The sequence below is a fragment of the Megascapheus bottae genome, chromosome 3, assembly GCF_031878675.1.
Source record: "Megascapheus bottae isolate mThoBot1 chromosome 3, mThoBot2.hap1, whole genome shotgun sequence".
Classification (NCBI taxonomy): Eukaryota; Metazoa; Chordata; class Mammalia; order Rodentia; family Geomyidae; genus Megascapheus; species Megascapheus bottae.
The window spans coordinates 75281990-75301884 of NC_143511.1; the positions used below are offsets into that span (position 1 = coordinate 75281990).

General features: G+C 41.8%; 1 protein-coding gene across 1 annotated transcript in view; it reads left to right on the forward strand.

Moving 5' to 3' along the window:
• Pappa (pappalysin 1) overlaps positions 1 to 19895 on the forward strand; it is a 220134-nt gene that overhangs the window by 34212 nt on the left and 166027 nt on the right. The window lies entirely within an intron of this gene.

A 19895-nucleotide genomic window follows, 5' to 3' on the forward strand; every position in this document is an offset into this window, starting at 1 on the left:
ATCAAATCCAGGTGGGACACCAGTGGCTCATGCCTGTAATCCTAACTACTCAGGAGGCTGAAATCTGAGGATCACAGTTCCAAGCTAGCATGGGCAGAAAAGTCTATGAGACGCTTACCTTCAACTAACCACCAGAAAGTGGTTAAAACCAGAAGTGATCTTTGTCACTCAAAATGGTAGAGCACTACTCTTGGGATGGGAGTTTAGTCTAGTGGTACAGTGCTTGCCTAGCATGCACCAAGACCCACGTTCCATTTCTTGGTATCACATACCTAGAAAAAGCTGGAAGAAGTGCTGTGGCTCAGGTGGTAGAGTTCTAGCCTTGAGAAAGCTCATGCCCTGAGTTCAAGCCCCAGGACTGGCAAAAGAAAATGATAGAGTGCTACTCTTGAGAACAGAGCTCAGGGACAACCCTTAGGCCCTGAGTTCAAGTCCCATGACCCACAAAAAAGAAAAGAAAAGAAATAAAAGAAAATCTCAGAGCTCTCCTTTCTCAAAGAACCGAGTATAGACAGGATGACATGCACTGAATGTAAATAGCTATGGTAGTGTGTATAGTTGAATGGATAAGAGCCCTGTCATCCACAGTAGTAGTTCCTAGCCATATGTGTGGACAATCCAGTCAGTTCACAGTCAATAAAACTGAAAACCCAGTTTTTGGATTGCATCAACCACATCAGGTATATGGGCAGAACAATATGGAACACTACCATCATTATGAATTCTGTTGGATGCAGGGTTGGTGGAGTAGGGTTCAGATCTCAGCTCTGTCACTCCCTTACTCTGTGACTTCTTTCTACAATTACAACAGTGGAATGACTATGGTACTTGCTCTTTTAGTTTGCTGAAAGCTGAGAGAGGATGTGGTAAAAGAGTATTCCATCTTGTTCTCTTTCTATCCATTCCGTCTCAATAAGGACAATGGTTACTCCTTGTCTAGGGAAAGCTGTTTGGTGTATGGTCTCTGGTGTTTAGGAAGTGGGATCAGAGCACGAAGAGAAAAAGTTAGGTTGCCGCTTGACTTTTGTAGAAGTGGTGTTTCAGCAAGGCCTGTGAGAATAGGTGTCAAATGAGGCAAAACAGAGCCAATCTAGAGCTCCAATGTGCACCACAAAAACTGTAGGCAACATAATTTTACTGTATTTAGAATCTATGCTAAATAAGGATTCAGTTTTTGTGGCAAGAAAAAAAGGCAACGATGCAAGATGATGGTATGGGTTCTAGTTTTCCTCTAATAACATTTTTTGCTGTCTAAATGTATCCCATAACATCATAATATAACCCTAAAATATACACAAAAATATTTTTAAAGTCTAGATATAGTTTGGGTTGGGGGGGAGAAGGGAGGACATGGAAGATGGAGGGAACTTCTCTTATGTGGCTTGAAGGATGGAAACAACAGAGGGCCTCTGCTCTGACTTCTCTCTCAGATGCTTAGTCCACTTGAACCAGCAATCTTAACTGGCAACCTCAAAGGGAACTTCAGGGTGACCTACATTTGATGTGGGACCTGAAGAGGCTAGTTTCAGCTGGAAAAGTAGTCAACATCAACTTTTTTGTTTTTCCCAGATTTGTGCTGAACTTTTCCATTCTGTCTAACACACAGGACCCTGGACTTGCTGATGACACAAACACATTTGCCAACCTCGACAGGTTGTTCTGCTGACACTTCACTTTAGGTCTCTCTTAATAAAAATTTAAAAAAATAAGCCAGGGCCTCTGGTTCACAGACAGCATACCTATGTACAGAGGAATGAGAATTCTGGCAGCAAGTCAGAAAGCACATCACCTCACCCTCCTGGCACCAGGAGAGCCTCTGGACTCTCACCTTGGCACCAAGGCATGTTGAGTGTATATGAGAAGGAGCCAGGGGGTGTGGCCATTCCCTTTCTATTCATAAGTATTAGTACCTCTGCTCACCTTTGGACCTTGCTGGGACTTGACAAGAGAAACAAGACATGAGTTAACATTTGGAGAAGTAGAGGAGGCTTTTACCCAGTACAGTGACTTAACCCAAGTTCACAAGTCAGGAATGTGATTAGGCCAATCTCAAAGGCAAGGTTTCTGGGATCAATGTGGTGTATGTTTTACTGTGCAGTTATCCCATAGGTACTGCTGTGTCAGGGCAGAGTGGATGTGAAAGGGAATGGGTACAGCCAAAAGCCATACAACCATTTGTTCATCCATTTGTTTTCTCGGTCACCCATCCATGCAACAAATGTTCACTCAGCACCTTCCAAGGGTTAGGAAGTACTTGGCCCTTAACTGCATGGTGTTGAAGGATAAACAGGTTGCAGAAAGAAGAAAGTCTCTGTGCTAATACATGGAAAACTTCGACTTAAACCCAGGCCTAGAGAATTCAAAGCCCTAACTGAAGAAGTGTGCATGTGCGTGCGTGCATGGGTGCGTGCGTGTGGTGGGGGGGGGGGTGTTGTGTCAGTATTGGGGTTTGAACTCAAAGCCTAGACTCTGTCCCTTAGCTTTTTTGCTGAAGACATGTGTTGTACCACTGAGGAACAGATCCTTTTTCAGCATTTCACTGGCTAATGGGAGATAAAATTCTCATGGATTTTTCTTCATGTGATCTTTAGATCTCAGTACCTTGAGTACCTAGGATTATGGGCATGAGATACTACTGTCTGAATAAAGGGGGATATTTCTAAATCCATCCAACAATTAGAAGCACAATTAATGCACAAGGATGATATGGTTGATGGCTTTGATAAAGTCCTGGGAGAAATCTGATTAGTACAATTGGGTCATGACCCAGGGTAACTGTCCTTTCTGGAGACCTATGCTGGTATGGAATGGCCCTGGGGCCCTAGGTTCCAGAGAATTCACAATCAGCAGACAACAACAGCAGATTTCAAAGGCCTTCTCATTCTCAGTCATGAGACTGCATACCCGGAGTGTCTGCAAGTGGCCCTGTGCCAGTTCTGTGACCACTCACGCCAGGGCCTGTTTGTTCACAGCCTGGGATAGCTATGTGCCCAGAGTGAGCCCCCTTGGGCTCTGTGTCATTTCCTGATGAGGTTGGAAGTTACTGGTTTCTAGCCAAATCAGCTGTCCTACAAATAGAGAAAACTGTGAAAGGTTACAGAGAAATACTTAATTTGTGACTTGAAACCAAAAGGGAAAGGATAGAAGGAAGCAGGTGTGGAAGGATGGACAAAAAGGGTGGAGGAAAGGAAGGAGAAGGGATGGAACTTTAAACAGGAGCAGTGAAAATCAGATTGACATTATCTAGATGACATACATACATTTATTTATTTATTTATTTATTTTTATTCTTATTTTTTGCCATTCCTGGGGCTTGAACTCAGAGATAGGGCACTGTTCTAGTACACTTTTTGCTCAAGGTTAGTACTCCACAACTTGAGCCCTAGCACCAGTTCCAGCTTTTTTTGTGTGTATGTGTACCAAGGAATAGAACCTAAGGCTTCATGCATGCTATGTGAACATTCTATCCCTAGGCCACACTCCTGGCCCTGAGTGATTTTTTTAGTAAAGAATTGGATATGTTTCTTTTCCAGGGTTCAAGTTCTCTCCATTGTCTCTCCTCTTGCTCTTCTTCTTTCCTCTTTTTCTTTCTCTCATTCTCTTCTCCTATTCTCCTCTACCTAACTCCTTCTCCCCCTTTGTTCTTGTCTCTCACTACCTCTTCCAGTTTAGCTGGCAGTTCACTAAGGTACTGTAATGAGTTGAATATGTTCTTCAGCTCTCAGTGGCCTCCGACTGCCATGGAAGAGTCATATGCAGGCACAACACCTGACTTGTGGATTGAAGAGAGTAGTTCTGACTGGGGAAATCAAGGCAGCCAGCTGAAGGAGGGATCACTGAGTTGTCATCTAGGAGTCAGCATGTGTTTAGGGATAGAGGTTTACAAACATTGGTTAGGGCACTGGCAGGAAACAAATGGCACATTCACACAAAACAACAAAGGTGAGTAGAAGGAGGAACTTTTCCAAAGGAGCAACTATTTCTAACACTAGAGAGAACAATCCACAAAAGCTGGTGGTTTACTCGAGGGAGAGCAAAATTGGGAAGCCATTTCTTTCCTGGTCTGTAGGGGCAAGAGGAAGAAGCCACTGTAGAACTCAAAGACAGTAGCTGTGTGGAGGTTTCCTGGCAGCAAATAGAAGCAGCTGCAGAAGAAAGCTAGTAAAACCACTCTGACATTGCTGTTCTGTCCTGCCAATGCTTCCCACTGGGTAAACCATACTGAAAATCACAAGGTTCAGACCCAACTCCAAGAAGACCAGCTCATGCAGAGATAGGGAGTAGGTATAGTTAGTGAGGAAAGTGAACATCCAGATGAGGAAAGGCTTAAATAAAGAGGTAATTCCCTATTTGGACCTTACCCAACCTCCCAACCATAAGCCCTGGCACTATCAGGTAGACTGAATCTTTGTTCATGACTGTTTATTTCTTTGCATAAGATAGGTGGAGAAAATAGAAATCACTCCTCTCTCTCTGTCTCATGAGAAAATATTTCCTTTATCATGACTATGACTATTATATATTATAAGTGAAATTCCTTAGGACATTCTCTCTCTCTGTCTCTCTGTGTCTTTCTGTATGTCTCTGTCACTGTCTCTGTCTGTCTCTGTCTGTCTGTCTCTCTCTCTCTCTCTCTCTCTCTCTCTCTCTCTCTCTCTCTCTCTCTCTCTCTCTCTCTCTCTCTCTCTCTCTCTCTCTCTCTCTGATACTGGATATTGAACCCAAAGCCTCATGCTTGTGAGACAAGCATTTTACCACCTTAGCCAGCAGCCACACTTAATAGCCTTTTGCCTTTAGTTTGTTTTCCAAATTGGCTTCTATGCATTCTTTTGCCAGTCCTGCTCCATGAACTCTGCGTCTGGGCACCATCCTTGGGCTTTCTTAAGGCTAGAGCTCTACCACTTGAGCCACAGCACTATTTCTGGCTTTTTTCTATGTATGTGGTACCAAGGAATCGAACCTGGGTGTGCGTGCATGCTAGGCAAGCACTCTACCACTAGGCCAAACTCCCAGCCTTCTACGCTTTTTTTTTCCAGTCCTGGGCTTAAATTCAGGGCCTGAGCACTGTCCTTGTACCTTCTCAAGGCTAGAGCTCTACCAATTGAGCCTCAGCACCACGTCCGGCTTTTTTTTTCTATGTACGTGGTACCAAGGAATCGAACCAGGGTCTTTGTGCATGCTAGGCAAGCACTCTACCACTAGGCCAAACTCCGGGCCCCTACGCTTTGTTTTTTGTCCGAGTTGATCTTGGGCCACTAATCCTCAAATTTTGACATCCTGAATGGCTGGGATTACAAGCATGTATTAACACACCCAGGAAATCTCTTGTCATAAGGAGTTTGAATGCTGTGTTTTTCTGACACTTTGTTACAATCCTCGTAGTCATGGCAGAAGGCAGTTGAACCATTTACAGTCAGTCTACAAGGTCTGTAGAGCTCCAAGTGAAGGAAGACCTCTATGGCTGACAGAAGTTAGGAAAGTTTTCCAACATGAGAACACTTTATAATGATGGAAAAGAAAGATACGGGCATGTGTGACAAGTCATATAATGGGAGACAGAGAGGAAGGTATGAGAAGAGAGCAAAACAGAGGTGAGTCTATCTGGGACTTCATGATTAGGGATTGTACTATTTGTTCTTCAGATTATACGCATCAAAGAATTGGAATGATTTTTGGTAAAAGACAAATCAAAGGGAAATAAATTGTAGGCATGGCTGAACAGTTGCTTAGCTATGTTATCTTAGGTGAGGCTCTTCATCTCTCTTAGCCTCCATTTCTATACCTATTGAAAGAAATAATAGTATTTGTCTGCCTGCATCACATATTATTTTATGTGGCTATAAAGATCCCGCAAAATAACATCTCAGGAAGTATTCTGGGAAGCTTTAACCAGCATGAAAATAACAACGTTGTTGATTTGCTTTTCTTGCTTTTGTAATTTTGTTCATTCTTTGCCAGTAAGCATGTAAGAGGAATTACTTGGAATTTTATAATCAGAATATCAGAGTTTATTTAACGTGACTAATATTCTTTACAATAATAACAGAAGTCAGGGCTAGTGTAGTGGAAAAATTATGCATGTTGGAGACTAACCAGGGTTTTAATCTTGGCTCCACTCTGCATGAGCTGTCTGACCTCGGCATATTGCTCTAGAAGAGCCATAGGTCTTTTGTGTGTTAGAATTAGATGGTCACAGCTAAGCTGGGATAGGTTATAAAATATGGATGGTATCACTTATGTGAAATATCTGGTTTAAGGTCTGGCCCATAGTAAGGCATTGGAGGAATTCCCTCGCTTCATCCAGGTATATTTGGATACCATCTCTTGCTTGCCAGTATTGTTTTGTAAAGACTACCTTCCAACAGGCTCATTTTTTTCAAGAAGGCCTAGATGGAACTTTGATACACAAACTGAGATCTTTTACTAAGATCACTTTCATTCTTAAAATACTTGCGTGTGTGTGTGTGTGTGTGTGTGTGTGTGTGTGTGTGTGTGTGTGTGTATGCGCGCGCACACGTGCATGCCAGCACGCATATGCGTGCCAATCCTGAGTATTGAACTCAGGGCCTGGATGCTGTTTGGGCCTTTGTGCTCAAGGCTAACGCTCCACCACTGGAGCCATTCCTGGCTTTTTAGTGATTCATTAGAGAAAAGAGTCTTAGAGTTTCCTGTCTCTTTGAGTTGCTATCTTCAGATCTCAGCCTTCTCCGTAACTAGAATTACATGTTGAGTGACTAACACTTGCCTCGTTTTGTTTGTTTGTTGTTGTTTGATGAGAACATTATCTGAGTCCCAGGTTGGGAATCATTCTAATAGTGAATAGAAAAGGAACTGGAAGCCAAGTGGTTTCCCAGTCTTCAAGCGCTCAGGACTATGTTGAGCAAGCCTCTTCTTGGCCTTGTACTTGTTGGGTAGAAGTTGAAACTTTAGGAAGAGACACGTCTGGTTATCTCCCAAGTGTGTTACAATCATGGGACTCCCTCTCTCATCCTTTCTCTAGAAGTTATTCCCATCTCCATTTCCTGGAAAGACCTTCTTTGAAGGGAGGGTCTCAGCAGGAATATGTTTAGCTTTATCCACTTTGAATCTGACACCCTGAAAATTCTCATTTCCTTTTCCCCATCCACCAGTGACATTGCACTATTTACGACAGACTCAGGACTGAACCCAAAGCCCTTCCAAGTTAGGAAACAAAGCCAGGGGAGACATGAGGGAGGCTTGAACTCACAGATAACAGTACGTTTTGTTTTAGAGGAGGACACTTGCCTAAATTGATGACAGCTCAGCTTGTTCCTTCAAATTTACCACTGGGCATTTTTCCACCTCATAAGAGGTAGAATCCACTCTCACTTTCTGGAAATGGACAAAGAATGTGTGGGCAGCAGGGCATTTTGCTCATAGCTTCATTTTCATAAATAAAGTAGACGTGTTGCCCCATGTTTTACAGGAACGTTTTCTGTCTTATTTTTTTCTTTCCATCTTTGCTTCTCTTTTTTTTTCTCTTGTCTGTGTTCTGAGGAAATACCGTCTCCAGCTCAAACTTCTAATGTTCAATGATTTCAGCGTTTTGTGAGTTCAGGCAGCCATCTGCAGCTCTTAGCCTTGAGTTTGACTTTTGACTGTTGAGCTGTTTTTATGGCCACAGAGCGCAATGGTGGACTCTCAACTCCCCGAAAGCATGAAGCTGTCTTAGAATCTTTCCAGAGGAAGGAGAAGAAGCAGCAGGGAGAATCCATGAGGATCCATGGTAGGAAAATAGTTTAGCTGTGATTTGGCCAAAGATGAGGAAGGAAGTGATGAGGAATCTTGTAGTAAAACCATGGCCAATGTGTAGTAATGCCACTTTCCATCTCTTCAAAGTCTTTATCTGTAAAAGGGCAAAATTTGGCATCTGCTCCTAGTCAGATGTTCTCCAAACAGACATCGTTCTCCTCATTCCTGTTTATTGGAGACTAGGGTAAGACAGAAATAAAGAAAGCACAAATGAAGAACTTAATGTATTTGAAGGATTCCAATAAAGCTATGCTAAATCCATTGACATGAGAGATTACTAAAGAAATTGAGAAATTAGAGACAGTCCAGCCTTCGAAGGATTTCCCAGCTCCTCTGTCTAACTGGGTACAATCTGTTCAATATAATCCTGAAGGAATAGTTATGCTTTATGACAAGTCAGGAAAAAAATCTTGCTCACATCACTTAAATCCCAACAGTGGCCTAATGATGGTAACCCACAGTTGTCTGCTATTTTATTTTCCCTCGGGCCCTGAATGTGGCATCCTCTTTCCAAAAAAAAAAATCAATTAGAATTTAATTCTGCTTTCAACTGCATGACATATAATATAATGTCATTCTTTCCAGAATCCTTTTGCCACACTTGAACTCTCTGATTGTCACATGGCCTTCTGAGAGCCTTCTCTATTCTAACCCAGGGAAAAGACAAACTTTGAAGAAGTTATTACTCTTCATAAAGGTCATCCAGTGAGACCTATTCTCACTGCCATAATTATGTTGCTTTAATTATTGAATAAATTTTCTCTTTGCCTAAGATTATATGATTTGGATAGGGCTATGGTCCAGACTAAATTCCAGACATTGCTATATTGACACACATTGGTCATGATCTAATTCCTAATTTATGCTTTCCAAACTTGATATTGTTTTGTTAGTTTTCAGATCGTCTAGGGCCAAAGTACACAGTCTTCTGAAATATGGTATGCATCAAAAACATGGTTGCTTGGTACAACTTGTGAAATACATGTGAGTTGTCTTTGTTGAATTGCATTTCAAGCATAAGACAAAGCCCAGGGCTGATAGTGAGCTGTGTATAATCTTCTCAGCATGGCCAGTTGTACTATGTGGTTTTGTTACTCCACGAAGGAAGTGAGGTGGTGGGAAGAGAGAGCTGTGTCTGCTTGAATTCCATGGCCCTGTTTTAGAAAGCAGCAGCTTGATACAGGACGGTAATATCTCTGTTCTGGTACTGTGAAGCAGGATTATAGTTTCTTACCCATCAGAAGATTCATACTACTCCCTGCAGACTGGTTCCTGAGACTGAGAGAGCACAGATGCTAGAAATTCAAGAACAGATCTTTAGACTGTGTCTACTCCAGTCTCAATACATGTGTGTGAGCATGTGCTTAGGCTAGTGCCAAATGTCTTTGGTATTTCATGACACAGGTATGATTCCTTTTTTCATCTTGGAATTTCCTGTGCACAGGTAAGTGGCTACTAGATCTTATGAGGAAGGGGAAGGTCCATGCAACTTGGTCAAGGAAGAACAGAATTGTGTCTTGGCAGAGCCCTGAGAGATATGCTGTGTGTCTGAGATTATCCAGTATATCTGGGCTTTCTCGTCTTCTGCCCCAGCGGGTCCTAAAAGCCATCTTCTAAAAGCCAAGAAGTAGCAGCTGTGTAGTTACAGATAAAGATGTATTCATTATAAATACAGTCCTTTATTCTGATGTCATTCTATTCTTTCTTTGGATTATTACTCAAATAGCTTTTATTTTACGAAACACTATAGATTGTGTAGAGTTTCTTTTTCCCACCTTGTTTTGTTTGAGTATTTTTATTATCCGTAAATAATTGTACAAAGGAGTTGCCAGTCGCCAAGCAGTTTATGAATACATTACATCTTGATCCCTGTCATTGCTTTCAATATTCTTACCCACATCTCCCAACCCACCTTTTCCCTTACTCATCTTAATTTTAGGTATGTCATTAATTTTTTTGGCCTTTTACCAAGGCAGTTTAGGTGTGCAATGCATCTTGATCTGTGCCATCACTTCAACATCTTCATGCCTTTTTACCCATTCCTTCCCTTATAGTTCTCTTTTTCCTTTTTTGTTTTCTTTTTCTTTTTTTCCACTCCTGGGCCTTAAATGCAGGGCCTGAGCACTGTTCTTGGGCTTTCTCAATGATAGAGCTCTACCACTTGAGCCACACTATACCACTTACAGCTTTTTTTCTATGCATGTGGTACTGAGGAATCGAACCTGGGTCTTCGTGCATGCGAGGCAAGTACTCTATCACTAGGCCAAACTCCCAGCCCCCCTTTATATTTCTGAATTCTGTGATATGTTCAATGAATTCTTTCTGCATTCTCACCTTCCCCACTTCATTCTTTTATCCCTCTCTCAGTGGACCAACCCAACCCTCTTATGAGTACCCATTTTTTGGTACTTATTTTGTTGAACTTTTGACTTAGTTTTATCTTTTATTTTGCCTAAGAATACACTTACACTCTCCATAGAGTCTATCACACCACTTAATTCATCACCCAGTGAGTTTACTTGTAAATTCATGGGCACCTTCTAGCTACCACACATGAAAGCCATACAACCAGTGTTTCTCTGGGTCTAGCTTGCTTTGTTTATGGTAATATAATTTTTCCCAAGTCTCTCCTCTTTTGAATGTCTTCTTTTCTCATCACAATTAAAGTCTCTACTCAGTTCCATGCCCTACCCCTACTTTTTTTTCCTCAATAATTCTAAGATCTATGCTAAGATCTCCTGCTCTACTCTGTTTCTCCAAATCAGCTCCCCCCTCTTCTGATCAATAGCCTTGGGATCCTCTATCCCATTCATCACATGGTCACCTCATAGCTTTTCCCAAGATTGCTGTAGGCCAGAAACTTTCCTCAGAGCAATAGAGCAGAGCACACACGCTCAGGAGATTCATCTCCTATAAGGCCTGAAGTTATGAAGCCATCAAGTGGCCTTGATGTAGTGTCCGAGACTCAGAGAAGGTAAAATAACATAGTACACCAAATCAGCAGCCAGACTCATCACTTCAGCTTCTCTCATTCCCACCAATTTAGCATCAACACCTTTCCTCTTTCTTAGAGTAATTACCCTGTTTCTTGGATGTTCTTATGGCACCTCCTTTGTCTACACAATATTGCCAGTTCCTCCTTTTTCACTTTCATCCTTCTTCTAGTCCATGTTTCACATTCCTGGAGAGATCTCCCCGAGGGTAAAAAACATAACCCAGGGCCAGAAGTTAGGCCTAGTGGTAGAGTGCTTGCCTAGCTTGCACAAAGACCTAGTTTCGATTCCTCGGTACCCCATACATAGAAAAAAGCCAGAAGTGGTGCTGTGGCTCAAGTGGTAGAGCCCTAGCCTTGAGAAAATCCAGGGAGAGTGCTCAGGCCCTGAGCTCATGCCCAGAACTGGCAAAAAAAAAAACACACCCAGATCCTTTTATTCTCTCCCATGAATTTGCTTCTCAGTTTTGCACAAACTGTTACACACCATGCTTCTTGGATCAAGGTACTAAGGATCCCTTTTGTTTTACCTTGTAAAGTTCCTGTTCCCATAGCTGCCTATGTGGACCTGAAGGTCTTCACTCTTTTCATGCCCTCTTTGAAGTTTAGGGTTGTGTGTTATGGTGGGGGTTCCTCTCTATTTTCTCTGTACCCCTCAGTGATCCAATATCCATCTAATGTTTATTCTTTGCATGAAAATTTCAGCATGGTCTTACCTGCCTGTAGCCTAGGTATATGCATTGCCACACTGCCACATCTTATTCAATACCCCACCATTAGAAGTAACATAAACTTTATAAGTAAGCAGTTGGAGGGGCCAGGAGTTTTGTCTAGTGGTAGAGTGCTTGCCTAGCATGCACCAAGGCCCAGGTTCAATTCCTCAGTATCCCATACATGGTAAAAAGCTGGAAGTGGTGCTGTGGCTCAAGTGGTAGAGCTCTAGCCTTGAGAAAAGTCCAAGAACAGTGCTTAGGCCCTGAGTTCAAGCTATATGCCTGGCAAAAAAAAGTAAGCTATTGGAATAGAGTTATGGCTCAGGTGAGAATGCCAGTTGAGTCCCTAAGTTCAAACCCTACGATTACCATTTTAAAAAGTAAGTAAAAGACCAATAGTCAAGGAGATGGTCTTTAGTACCCAACAAACTAGGTATCATATCCCACCTCTGTACCTATGAGTGGAAAGGACATGGCAAAGTGGTGGCAACTCTCTTAACTGCAGTTTCTTTGCCAGTAAATTAGAGGTACTCATACTTAGTCTTTATTGTTTTTTGCAAAGGCTCCAAGAGAAAATGTATTTTTAAAGGTACTTGAAAATTGATAGTCTGTAGTAAACTACCATAAATGACAACCTTTCCTGGTATGGCCCTATTCTGCAGTGATCATTCATTTGGTAATCTCACTTTGTTCATAAGGCTTCTAATCCTTTGATGATTAGATGTTTCTCGGTTAGTTATGGTAGTTCACTTAGGAGGCTGAGGCTGGGAGATCAGTAGTTCACAGCCAACTTGGAGACGAGAGTGCATTCCAGATCAGTCTCTGTTATACAAGTTGCACCCCTGTCTCAAAAAAATATGATATAGACAGGTGCCAGTGGCTCATGCCTGTAATCATAGTTACCCAGGAGGCTGAGATCTGAGGATCAAAGTTCAAAGCCAGTCTGGGCACTAAAGTCTGTGAGACTCCTATCTCCAATTAATCACCAGAAAATCAGAAGAGGTGCTGTAGTTAAAGGCACAGGGTGGTAGCCCTGAGCTGAAGAGCTGAGGGACAATGCCCAGGCCCAGAGTTCGAGTCCTATGACCAACCAAAGAATGTGATATATATACATATATAAAATATGTGTACATATATATACATATGTACATCTGTATGTATATGTCTTCATATTATATGCCTAGCATCTAGCTTAAGGCATGGCATGTGCTAACATTTCAACAAATGTTGATGAGTGAAAGCAGAAAAGATGTATGATGTATGAAGGACAGAAAAAAAATGAAAGCAAATTAGAAGAGAAAGAGGAAAGGAAAGGTAATAAAAGAATAACTGATTCAATAAACGGTCCAAGAATGAACAATTTTTCAATTGGTCTCTGTTGCTTTTATATTTTCCTTGCCTATGTGTCAGGCATTTGTATAAAAGATACTCTTAGAAACCAAGCTTAAAACTATTATTTTAGAAACCAAACATTCAGAATTCCAAGAATTTAATAAACACTTTTTTCACATATTTTTATTGTAATCAATAGAAGGTTTACATTATATTTGCCAGATAGAAGGTACATTAATTCACATACATTGATACTCTTTCTCGTGTCTTGGTCCCCATTTCCCTCCCCGCCACCCCCACCCCTCATCTTGTTTTCCCCCCTTCCCTATCCAATTTCAAATAATCAAATACAAATATATCCAATGTATCAGATAGCAAAGTGAGATATTGTAACAATATGGAATAACCAAGGGACAGCAAAAGAGATGAGAGATAACATAATACATTAAGGACAACAATCTCTCATTATATGGCTTTTGTTTCTATATCCTAGAGGTCCTTTCATTTAGCATCATACTATTTGGCCTTATGTATATAGGTTGTGCTCTATTGTAAATCTCTGCTAGGAGAGCCCAAGGTTTCTACTGATTATGACGAATGAGGAAAACCATTGAGCCTATGTTCCTTTGAGTCTGGCTTACTTTACTTAATATGACTTTTTCTAGGTCTTTCCATTTCCTAACAAATGGGGCAATGTCATTGCTTTGACAGCCACATAGAATTCCATAGTGTATATATACCACATCATGTTGATCCACTCATCAACTGAGGGACATCTGGGTTGGTTCCATATCTTTGCTATGGTAAATAGTGCTTCAATGAACATCATTGTGCTAGTGGATTTAGTACATCCTTGCTTCTGGACAATTGGGTAAATGCATAGTAGTGGAATTGCTGGGTCATAGGAGAGCTTTATGTTTAGTCCTTTGAGGAACTGCCATACTGCTTTCCATAGTGGTTGAACTAATTTGCACTCCCACCAGCAGTGTAGTAGTGATCCCTCCTGGCCACATCCCCTCCAGCATCTGTTGTTATTAGTTTTCTTGATCCTCGCCATTCTAACTGGAGTGAGGTGGAATCTTAGAGTTGTTTTGATTCGCATTTTATGACCAGAGATTTCTTCATGTGTCTCTTTAAGCAATATGTATGTGTGCTTTGTTAAAGAAAGGCAGATTAAGTTTTTTCCCATGATAAAACTAAGAAGAATAAAGTCTTGATCATCAGAGCCCTTGAGACAAAGCAGAAAATTCAGGTTTTAGTACTGGTCACAGCTTGAAGATAGCTTGTTATTTGGAACAAGAATATGGATGCCATAAACATTCTGAGGTTTATCTTGCCTTAATGACTTGCCTTGCATGGCTTTGGTCTTTCTATTTGATAATCATTTTCAAATGGTCTGGTGTGTCCTGAAATAGTGTAGTGGCTTATGGACTTGTGGAACTCTTTGGAAATGACAAGCTGCAATCAGAATTTGGAGACAGGCAATGCTACAGGACATGCTCTGTGAGCTGGCTAAACACAGCACCACGCCCCAGAGCCCCCCCCCACACACAAAGAAGACAAGCATATTGATCAAGTGATTGGAGCCATGATTCAGTGAGAAGGGAAAAATCCAACAGGCATTGGGAACTGAGACCAGTTCTATATAGCTCCATGCATTAACATAAAAGAAAATAGGCTTTTGCTACTCTTGTAGGCATGATATAAAAATATAGATATAAATATGTATATGTGGATAGTGAATTTTATACCATTCTCTCTAGGTTGAATTTCATAATTCTTGTTTTGTAGATTAAGAAGTTAGGGTGCAGTGAGACAATCATTTTCCCAAGGTCATAGGACCACTTGGTAGAAGAGGCAGGATTTGAATCTGTCCATCTCTCTATGAAAATAAAAGTCTAGTGTCTTTTGTTGTAAGCCCAAATAACTGTGTTTAAGTTAGAAGTAGCTTCTCTCCACTGAGACCAATTCTCTACATATCGCAAGCTTCTGTACTTGGTCAGCAACATTCCTGTAATCAAATCTGCACCCAACCCAAGCCCAGGGAGAAGACTTGGACATGACATCCTCACTTCTGCAGCTTCTCCAGAACAAAGCTGACTTGTTTTGCATGGGAATGGACATGGAAGCATATCCAGCTTACCCTGCCCTCACTGTGGGCATACCTCTGATCAGTCTTTCAAAGTAGAGTGCCAGCGTGCTATGCCTCCCAGATTTGGAAAGGCTCAGGCCTTCCCATACTTTTTCCCATGATTTCATGGAAGGGATTTGTTGTTGTTTTTCATTTTGAATGTGGTTCCCTTTACTTCTCTTTCAATAAAACAGGCCCTGACAGCCCTCTCATTCAGATTATTACAGAGTTGTACCATCTCAGGCCAGTGCATTTAGGAAATATGTTGTTGGCACTTCATAGCAAGTGAGATGCATAAAGGAAATATTCTAATGACAGTTGAGTTGAGAGAGCTTTGATCTCTCTCCAGAACTGCACTCATGGCTTTGAAATGCAGTTCTGGCAAAGGGGTAAAGTCTGGGCATCTTGGCAATCTAGCCTGGGCCCCTTGAAACAGACATTCCAGGGGACCAACAGCTTCCATTGTGGAATCCAGGTGCAGGTGTTGTGCATGAAGAAAGGACACACTGGGACACTGCTCCTAAGAGGTAGCTTTGGGGGAAAAAATTAGGTGAGACATTCCAATTTCTCTTGGCATTTCCCAATCTGTGTTGGCTGTGCTTATTATTTGGTTTTGAGCTTAGCTGGAGGATGAGAGTGGAATAGGGTGATATATGTTTGAGAATGTACCAAGCTTCACTTTTCTACTTTACTCTTGTATATTTAAAATTTATTAAAAAAAAAACTGATACCAGGCACCAGTGGCTTATACCTTTAATCTTAGCTTCTCAGGAGACTGAGATCTGAGGATTATGGTTGAAGCCAGCTAGGCAGGAAAATCCATGACACTATTATCTTTTTTTTTGGTCCAGTCCTGGGCTTGAGCTCAGGGCTTGAGCACTGTCCTTGGGCTTTCTCAAGGCAAGAGCTTTACCACTTAAGCCTCAGCACCACTTCTGGCTTTTATCTATGTGTGTGGAACCAAGGAATGGAACCCTGGTCTTCATGCATGCTAGTCAAGCACTCTACCACTAGGTGAAAGTCCCAGACCCAAGACTTTTATCTTTAACCACCAAAAGGCTAGAAGTAGAGCTGTGGCTCAAATGGTAAAGTGATAGTCTTGAGTACAAAAGTTCAGGGAGAGGGCCCAGTCCCTGAGTGCAATCCCAGGTCTGGTACTCACGCGCGTGCTCACACACACACACACACACACACACACACACACACACACACCTTTTTTTCAAAAGACCATTTTCTAAAGGCATTAGTTCAGAAACTGGTTTTGCAATACTGCTTGTGGATTTAGCCTTTTGCATATTGCAAACTGCACATTCCCAAGCTCACTGAACAGACAGAATTCCTCAGGTGCAGAGCAGACGGCAATGTACGAGGCCCAAATGTCTACTCAAGTTCTGTGTAGGGGGTGCCCCTCTAAGAAGAGAAGGAGCTGCTCTCTCCTCCACTGTTGACTGTCTGAGCTATGCATTGTGGCGGGGAACTGTTTTCTCATTCATGAAGGAAATCTGTTGACTAGTAAAGAGGTGCTGAAATACAGGGCTGCATCCTTAAAGGCTTGACCAACATAGAGATTCGTTTCCAAGTCCTCCTGTGTCCTCTATTCAAAATATGATATTGGGCAAATCACTTAACTTTTTGAAGCCCGGTGCTTGCTCATCCTGTGTTAACACCATGCTAAAGTTGACTAAGGAAGGCCCTATAATGCCAACTTGATAATGATTATCTCTCCGGAGAAAAAGGTAACAGCATGGATTTCACTGTTTTGAAGCTCATTGTCTGATGGAGAAGACAGGTGAACATGCTGTGAATAGACCACAAAACAGGGAGATACATTCTGGATTTTTAAAGGTGGGGCACAGAGAAGGAAAGACTCATCATCAACAAGTAGAAATAATGATGTAATAATTGTTAACAATTGTCACTGTACAAATGGTAATGCAATGAAAGCAGCTTATACTAACAATGAATGTGGTTTTTTGGGGGTGGGAACCATGATGTTAGGCAAAAATATTTGCATTGCTTCTTATTTTGCCAACACCTATGAGAGTTTGATGGACTGGAGAAAATGCATAGAGTACAGTACCTATAAGCTACATTTTCCAGGAAAGATTTTAAGTCATTATACTTCAAGACAGATGATTATGATAGAGAGGGGAAATGTTTAAGGGGGATTGGCATGATTGGGAAAGATGCAGGGTGATCAGGATAAGGGACCCATAAGATCCCCAGTGTCTGAAGTAGCAGGAGGAGGAAGAGACATTGAAAACTAAGAGTGATAGAACGAAACCATGCTGAGGGTACACCTTCATGAGCTTGTAGACTTGGGACTTGAAGCTACAGTCTAAGTAATTTGGGTACTTAAATTAATAAATATAGAGTGTTGGGGATTTGGATTGGTTGTCGGGGATGTAAATTTAAAAATAAATTTGATCCATTTATAATTTTCACATAGGGCTAGCCTTCCTTACAGTTCCAAGTCATTTCAACAAGTCATTTCCCTTCTTGCAGCATTAATATTCCTGGGCTCTCATTTTTCTTATAAATTGATATCATGTACTTTCTTCCAAATACTTTGGGAAAGGGAAGGAAAATCATATTTTTCAGAGCTAGGAAGAGGAAAGGAAATAACTATAGAGACTCCTATCCACCCCCAATTTTTCCCATTTTAGGCCCTTGGGGGACACCCAGCTTGGTTCTGTATTGGTAGAAGATCTGAGCCAGTGGAAGGAAATCTTTAAGACATTGAGCCACACTGGGTGGGTCCTCCCCAAGGAAGGGATGAGCAGGAGAGCAGCCAGTGGAATCCATGGCTAGCTGCCATGGATTCTTACCCCTTTGGGAAATGGAGGCTTCCCAAAATATGAGGGGAAAAAAATCTCACATACAAGCCAGAGAGAGAGGCTCCAACATCCTACATTTCTGCTTTGGGCTAGGATGAATGCCACCCCTTGAAAAGCTTGGCTCTGCAATTACCACTGAATAAACAACCAATTAAAATATTTCCTCTTGCCCTGCTCCACCCTGCGTCCTCCTCTCATGACACTTTCTCATCCCAGAGCAAGGGGGCAGAGGCAGATTTCTCTAATAACATTTGTGTTCTCTCTGCCTGAGAGAAGAGTTGATGGAAATGGACAGATGAAATAAGAAGAAAAGAAATAAAACAGTCTGGAAAGAACTGATCCCAAGATATCTCAGCTCCTCGGTGTTTCCCTTTTTCCCTCCCATGCATTGTTTCTCTCTCTTCAGTGTATGACTGGGTGAGTTTGTGAGTGTAGGTGAGGTGGTAGGAAGAATTAATATATGTCTACAGTTGTGCTTGATCTTGTCATTCATTTTGTGAACTCTCAACCCTTGTTCCTTCATCTCTACGGCAGAAGATAAGTGATGAGAGCTGTTAAACCTGTGTAGAGGCTTTTCTACATTCCAGCCATCACTTAAGCTCTTTATACTTTCTTATTAATGTCCTTAATCCTTGAAATGAGTGGGTGGGTGGTACCCAATTAACACCCTTAGTTCCATACATGAGAAAGCTAGGGCACAGGAAGTCAAGTAAATTCCCCAGCTGGCCCAAACATCAAGCAGGAAATCTAGGTTCAAATCCAGGCTACTCTAGTTTGACAAAAAGCCATGTTGTCAGTTCTGCACTAAGTAGCTAAGACAACACCTGTACACAGCACAGTAGGTGACACACAGCCAACATTTCGTAAGTATTGGCTCTTTCCATAACTTTTCCTCTTACTGATGACTGACAACAGCTCCTCATGCATGAGGCTTTCATTCTAAGGAGTTGAATGGGAGCTCTTGAAGCAGAGAACTCAGTGGAACGATTTTGGCTCTGTATCTGAGCCACAGGGAGGCTATTCCTGGAATTAGCCAGTTCAAATCCTGTCTGTATCTTTTCTGAGCTTGGGGCTCTCTACGATGTGGGTGGCCAGAAGAACACTGAGAGGTGCCAGCCCTATCCTGTTTACATTAAGGTGGAGACAGTACTACCAGGCAGCTGCCTACCATTCCAGTGGACTACTAAGGAAACTGAGAGGATTACAATTAGCAATTGCTGAATTAAATATTGGAACTAAAATATATACACTTCTATTATTTTTCCCCGCAATTGTTTAGCTCCATCAACGGAATGCTCACCAGAAATTGGATCTAAACTTAAAATTGGGTCAATGGAGATGAATATGACAACTTCCCCAGGCCTCGTGGCCACAGAAAGACTGATAGGAACAAATGCACATGTACATGTGTGCACATGCTCATGTGTGTTTGTTCACACACACACACACACACACACACACACACACACACACACGTGAAGGCATGAAGTCATTTCCAAGCTCACTCAACAATGATTGTTAACTACCCACAAGACTCTCTATGACAGACAATATGGGAACAGGAAGAAACCGAAAAGGAAAGTAAGATTCAGTGCTTTGTTTAGAAAATGAGCGAGTAGCTTACACTTCTAATCCTAGCTACTCTGCTGATCCTGGAGGATCACTATTGAAAGGCATTCTTGGCAGACAAATCCACAAGAGTTGTTCTCAAAGTAAGCAGCAAAATACCAGACTCAAGGTATAGCATGCCAGCTGTTAGCAAAAAGCTGAGGGAGTTCATGGCCCTGAGTTCAAGCCTTAGAACACTCTTCCCCCCACCCCGACTCACTCTCTATCTCACACATACATACTTATTATACAGACAGAAAGAGATGAGAGAGAGAGAGAGAGAGAGAGAGAGAGAGAGAGAGAGAGAGAGAGAGAGAGAGAGGTAAAAATAATATATAATCCTGTAATTTGACCCAAAGCAGAAGATGGTCCTTTGTGTTTAGTGTTTCTGTGTAACGTACAGAATAAGGGTTCTTGTTTTTGGTGCACCTATAATGTGCCTCTCTGTCTGTCTCTTTCCCCTGTCTTCCCTCAATTCTTCCCATTCTCTACCTTTCCTATCTCTTCCT